Below are 6,305 nucleotides of genomic sequence, written 5' to 3'. Positions count from 1 at the left end.
CACACAGTCAAATGGCCTCTTGACAGTTTTCACAACTAAATTATTAGGTGTATCATTTAAATGGTTTGTCCTTAAAGTCTATAATAAAGAATTTTCTACAACCCAAATTTAAGTAAACAATATGCTTTGCCTTCCAGGGACTACCTCCTGATCTTTCTCTTTCAGGAATACCAGCTAGATACTGTGTGAAGTCCAGTGCAAATGAGAATAAAAATTAGGAGAACTTTATTTAAAATTTATTGAGAATTTTAAGACACTGACAATAGGGCATTCATCCTCTGGACCATGTTATGCTGTAAGAAGTGCCAAGTGTTCGTGGACTCTAGTGAGCGCCTTATTCTTATGACACCTCTAGAGATGTCAGCTCTGGTGTCTCCTTCAACCATAAAGCACTTCCTCTCTTCCAAAATGAAAGTCAATAATGTCTTCACCAATATTCTTTGTTCTATTGTTTCGCATTGTAGTCTTCTGATAATTTACTGGTTTTCTGTATGAAATGCTCAAGGACAAAGCGATGAGCAAGATAATTCACTGGCCTGAATGAGTCTGCTGGGACCTGGGAAGCCTAACCCTTATATTCCCATTCTAGTATGGGTCCCAAAATCTCGGCTACCTTTTCACTGACTAGCCTATCACCAGTTAACCAGAGAATCCCTGTGTATAGGGGCAGTGTGGATCTCAGTTATCTGTTAAGTAATCTTGCAGGTAGTACTCCTAGAAATAAGGCTTGACCTTGGACAAAGATTCTTCAGCTAAGTGATTGATTTCATAGCACACAAATCTTCCAAGTTCTCAATAGCTAGAGCCAATAGCATGTCTGTAGGCTAGAACTTGCTCTGCCTTGACAGAGGCTACAGACTGAATCAATAAATGATCCTAAAAATAAAGCCACCACATGATCCTTTTGGGAAAGTGCTTGACTTAAAACAGACCCAAGTGGAATATTCCTTAATTACTGCTGTTTTGTAATACGTTTTGACCCCTTCTGTTCAGGCATGTTGTAGATCCCCAGGGTATTTCTAGGCATTGCATTTAGTAATTTAAGCCTGCTTCCAATCTGTAGATAGCATCACTTCTTCTACCAAACAACCTTGGCTCTTGGCAGAAAGGAAAAAGAAAAGAAAAAGAAATATACTAATTATAGTATTTGTTAAATTATCAGATGTCTAGTGTTTTGAAGTGCTAGAGTTACTTTTAAAAGACAGAGTGGTATTTATGTGACATTGAATTTAAATGTACTTTGCTTTATATAGTATTATTGAAATACCAGGCACAAGCTGGATCATAACTCTAAGCTGGAATTCATTAAGGGATTTTTATGAGACTCTCTCCTAAAAAATGAATCATATTTTGTTTATAGTAATCATTCCTGAATCTCTAATTTTTCTCTCAGGTAGTTTACTGTATTTCTGATATTAGGCAGCAGGTATTATGTTCCTTTTAAGAATAATGCTCCAAGCTTATCAGCTGAGTCAGAAAAGTTATATTCAACTCAACAGAATCAAGCTAATAACACAGGTGAAAAGACCATTGTCTTGGTGTAGAATTAAGCAACTTCAACCCACACAACTCAGTAAAAGTGAGTGGAATTAATGTAAACCTAGCATTGGTGTTGTGTCTTTCTGGTAAGGAAGGAAGGAAGAACATATGTGAAAATGGGCACAGATAGAGAAGGAAAGATGTATATTTTTGTTTGATTTTCAACCAAACATAAAACAAGCAAAATAAAAAATCTGATATAAAAAAGGTAGCCGAGCACCTCTGGGTTGGGAGGGAGGTGGTCTAACATGAGCTTCACTTACAGCACAAATGTTGTGAGCAGCAGGATAACACACACAGGCTGGTTTCTTTGTCCAACAACAAGGGGGCTTTGAAGTGGCTATCCAAACTGTCTTCAAACTCTAAATTTTAGGGATAGAAATTCTACTTGAAAATGCGGCTGGGAAAGCTGTTTCTAAAATATGTTCTCCTGTTTCCTAAACACATAAGCTACATTTAAGTAATAAAAAAAAATACTCCCGTTATTGTAATGGTCCACCTTTCTGAACCAGTCCCACAAGGAGTAATGAAAGCAAATGACTGTTAGAAATTTTCATTTCTATTTGCCTTCCGCCTACTCACTTGGAAAAATGGTGAACTGGGGTAGCTGTCTGCCTACCTGAGGGAAAAAGCTGGTTTCCCTGAACTTCCAAAGATGGAGTTTTTCAATGAAATTAGACCAATGTTATGTTTTGTTATAAATTATTTTCGGGCTGGGGGGAGACTTAATTGGGGGAGGGGGAGGGAAATGGGAGGCGGTGGCGGGGAAGAGACAGAAATCTTTAATAAATAAATAAATTAATAAAAAAAATTAAAAAAAAAGAAAAAATAAATAAATTATTTTCTGTAGGAATTTTTAAAGTATTTAGGAAAAATAGATGTTTTTACTTTTGAAATGAAAGACAGAGCCATCCTTTGTGTGTGTCTTGGTCCCCCTCTCTGTATATTCTCTCTTCTCTCTCAGCTTCCTCTGTAACAGGCACTCATCTTGGATCTCTCCTGGCTATGCTGTGCATGCAGATTGTCTTGGGGAGTCCCACAGTATCCTGGACCATGCCTCCTCAGAGGGCACTTATTCTTCATTTTCCTTTGGATATAATTTTATTTGGGCAAAAATGATCTTTCTTTCAAATAGAAATGTTTGAAGACTACATTGTATCCATTGTAAAAAAGAAGAAAAAACATTTACTTGATGGTTAGGTTTAGTTTTAGAGTTGCTAAGGCAAATCCCCAATTATTCAAACTGGAGGGAAAATCGTGTAGTTTTTTTAGTGAGAGAGTAATCCAAGTAACTTTTTGAAGCTTCAAAGATTACAATGGTTTTTGTTTCTTGTCTTCCCTAAGTAACAAAATTGTTTATTCAATCTTATTTTCATGGCATGTTTCTCTAGAGGTCCCCAGACAGAATTTCAGTGTGTTATTTTCAGATCCTAAAGACAAACACTAGCTTTGTGTTTCATCATATTTCCTTATTTGATAGTGGCCAGGACTCAGTCGTTTGAATTTACGTGCACTATGAAAATATGTATTTGTGTAAATTATACTTCCAAAGTTTAGTATTTCCAAATGTGCATTGTAAAGACTGAACTAATTATAGGGCATGAAACTGGGAGATTCCTTCTCCAGTGACATTCCCCAGAGAATTCCTCTTTGCTCTCTCTCTCTCCCTGAGTGACTGGACACCTTTCGGGAATTCCCAGAACGGGTGGGGCTCCACCACCGCTATGGCTACACTGGGGATAGACGTGCTTCAAGTTTGAGTCGGTGGGCTTCTAAATAGTGTCTTACCAAAACGGGGGGGCTTTTAGTATCCATGATAGGAGAAAGAAACAGGAAATGCTGCTTGAGTTTGTGCTGTTTTGTTCGCAATTTCCCATGAAAAAGGAAGAGGCATATGGACAGAATAAGGACATTGAATTGATTAGGTGATTTCAAAGCAGACAGGCCTAAGCTTTGTAGCTATACAACTCTGAACCCTTAAGGCATTCCTTAGTTGAAGAAGCAAAGAACCCTGCCTTCCATGTGTGCCCATAAGGAAGTGCTGAAGTTCCACTCTCCTTCATATTTCACTGCATTTAGTTTTATTTCAAGGTGAATATTTAACATTAGTCCATATGAAGTGAAATCTAGAGTTTAGAAGGTATGGCATATCTTAAAATGCCTGTAAATGCTATGGGGAAGAAGTAGGAGCTGGGGGATGGCTCAGTAGATAAAACACTTGCTCAGCAAGCATAAAGATGTGTGTTTGGGCCCCCATGTAAACGTCAGGGCGCATGGCAACCTACCTGTAATCCTAGCATGCTAAAAGCAAAGACAGAGAATCTCCAAAGCAAGCAAGCTACCGAAAGTAGCTGAATATTGAGTTCTAGTTTCACGTGAGATCTGTGCCTAGTATGTTAGGTGAAGAGTGATGGAGAAAAAACAGTGTCAACCTCCAACATACGTGTACAATGTAGTAGGAGGAGCAGCGGGACCCATAGTAGGAGGGCACTGGCCACATCCCACCACCTGCTCTGCTTAACCCCCGAAATAACCACACAGAAATTGTATTAATTAAATTACTGCCTAACCCATTAGTTCTAGCCTCTTATTGGCTAACTCTCACATCTTGATTAACCCATTTCTATTAATGCTCAGGCTTCTTATTCACTTTTATAACATATATTAACCCATTATTCTCATATATGTTAGCCACATGGCTTGGTACCTTTTCAAAAGGGCAGGTCACATCCTGCTTCTTTGGTGATCTGGGCAGGACAGAAACCCCAACAAGCAGGCCCTCATGTTACAGTACAATGCACTGCACACACATATACATTCATGTGCCCACATATATATGAGCACACAAGCATATATGCATACCACACCACACACACACACACACAAATAATAAACATCTTCCATTAAATACATAGTGAAGCTTTAAAAATGGAAATACCCCCCAAAAATATAAGAATCATGGAATGACGTGATAACAGTTAAAATTAAGGGCACCTTTAATACAAGTCATTGGAGTAAATGCAGACGAAACTGACTGCTAGCTTGCATTGCAATTTATGTGCATTTTATCAACAGTGTTGAATAGACCCAACAATCTAAGTATTGTTGCCACTATGTTTGGTGTTTATACACGTTAGAAGCCAAAGTAAGTTACACTATGTCTATTCATCAACAAGCCAGAGGGTGAAAAACTAGAAACGGGTCTGTGCTCTCTTGGGTCCAGACATTGGGTGGCAATTGTTTGGACCACTTTCTGGACATCTGAGCAATGTGTCTACATAGACAAGCAGTAGTTGTTCTGAAAGATAAGACACTGGGAAGAAATTCAGCACCAAGAGCCAATACTAACAGAAGGCTAAAAGGCAAGGGCTGAGAGTTCAGAAAGGCAGCAGATGCTAATCTCCTCCAAAGGTCAGCAGCTGCTGCCTGCTGGGTATATTGCACTCAGACTTCTCCAGTATCTAAGAGTTTATCCTGCTTACAGAGTAAGTTGAAAAGTACTGAGGCAGGAGAATGGGACCAAGAGTAAGGTCAGAAGGCCTTCCACAGGGCCTTATGAAATAAGCATATTAAAAAACAAGTTGGCAAAGAGGAAGACTGGAAAACCCCTCTGCCAAGGTTGAACAAATTCAGCTATTAACACAGTCACAGAGCATTCTTGAGTGTCTCGGGGGATCCCACGGCTCTGTATAATAAATACTAAAGCCCCCCCTGGGTAGATATTTAAGATGCCAACATGATATGGGAGGCATAAAGTTGTACGTAGACCTACATGTAACAAAGCGTCCATGGAAAACCCCATACAATGCAAATGAACAAAAAGCCTGAGTATGAGACATAAAAGCCATACCTTTTACATAGGTCTGTGGAACTGCTCAATTTGTAATGTACCTGAGCCACTCTGCTCAAGGCTGGAAGTGCACAAACCCTTAAAACACTGTCTGCTTCTAAGGCAACTGTGTGTCTCTGCTCATGTGCCCAAGCACAAAGGAAGTTGGAATCCCTTTAGAGATGCCTGATAGTAGCTGACATCTGTGCTCTATGTGCATGCCATGAAAACCCATACAGTATCGCTAAGATGCATTGAAACAGGCTTATTTCCCAATAAGTCACAGATAATGAAATAGTCGCAATTCTCATTTTCAGGGAGTTGTTAAAATTGGCAAAGCTTGGTATTTACAGTTTCTCGAAGGCCATTATTCTGTTCTTACAAAATTTATTTTAGATTCTAACTATATAAAATTATCAAATAGCCCCACAAAAAATATTAAGCAATACCTAATTTTGCATGTTTTAATTGGTATTGTTTTGGACTTGACTGAAAGAAAAATAAAGGGCTGATGACGTGGGACTGGAAAACCTAACATGGAGTATTTCCTTATAGGAAAATGATTCTCCCTCTCTGGTCAGCCATAGATTGCTTATAGTTCTTCATCAGTCACTGTGTTAACAATAGATATGAAATGGAAATAATCCAAATGTCTTTGGATTGATGGATGTGAACATGTATACGCAGTGCAATTCTGGTCAGCTGTAAAGAAAAATGAACTAATGAGGTTTGCAGGTAAATGAACAGAACTGTGTGGGGTAACCCAGACCCAGAAAGACAAACACCGCATGCCCTCTCTTATTTGTGGACATCTCTCCAAATCTTTAGCCCTGAGGATAAAATTTGGAGCAACCACAGAGGCTGGGAAAGTCAAAGGGAAGAGTGGAAGTAGCAAGAAGGAGCCATAAACAGGGGTGGGGATGGGGGTGCAGGTTCC

This window comes from Microtus pennsylvanicus, chromosome 10, assembly GCF_037038515.1.
Source record: "Microtus pennsylvanicus isolate mMicPen1 chromosome 10, mMicPen1.hap1, whole genome shotgun sequence".
NCBI classification, from domain to species: Eukaryota; Metazoa; Chordata; class Mammalia; order Rodentia; family Cricetidae; genus Microtus; species Microtus pennsylvanicus.
The sequence above is the reverse complement of the archived record's forward strand: the minus strand, read 5'-3'. Positions refer to the sequence as shown.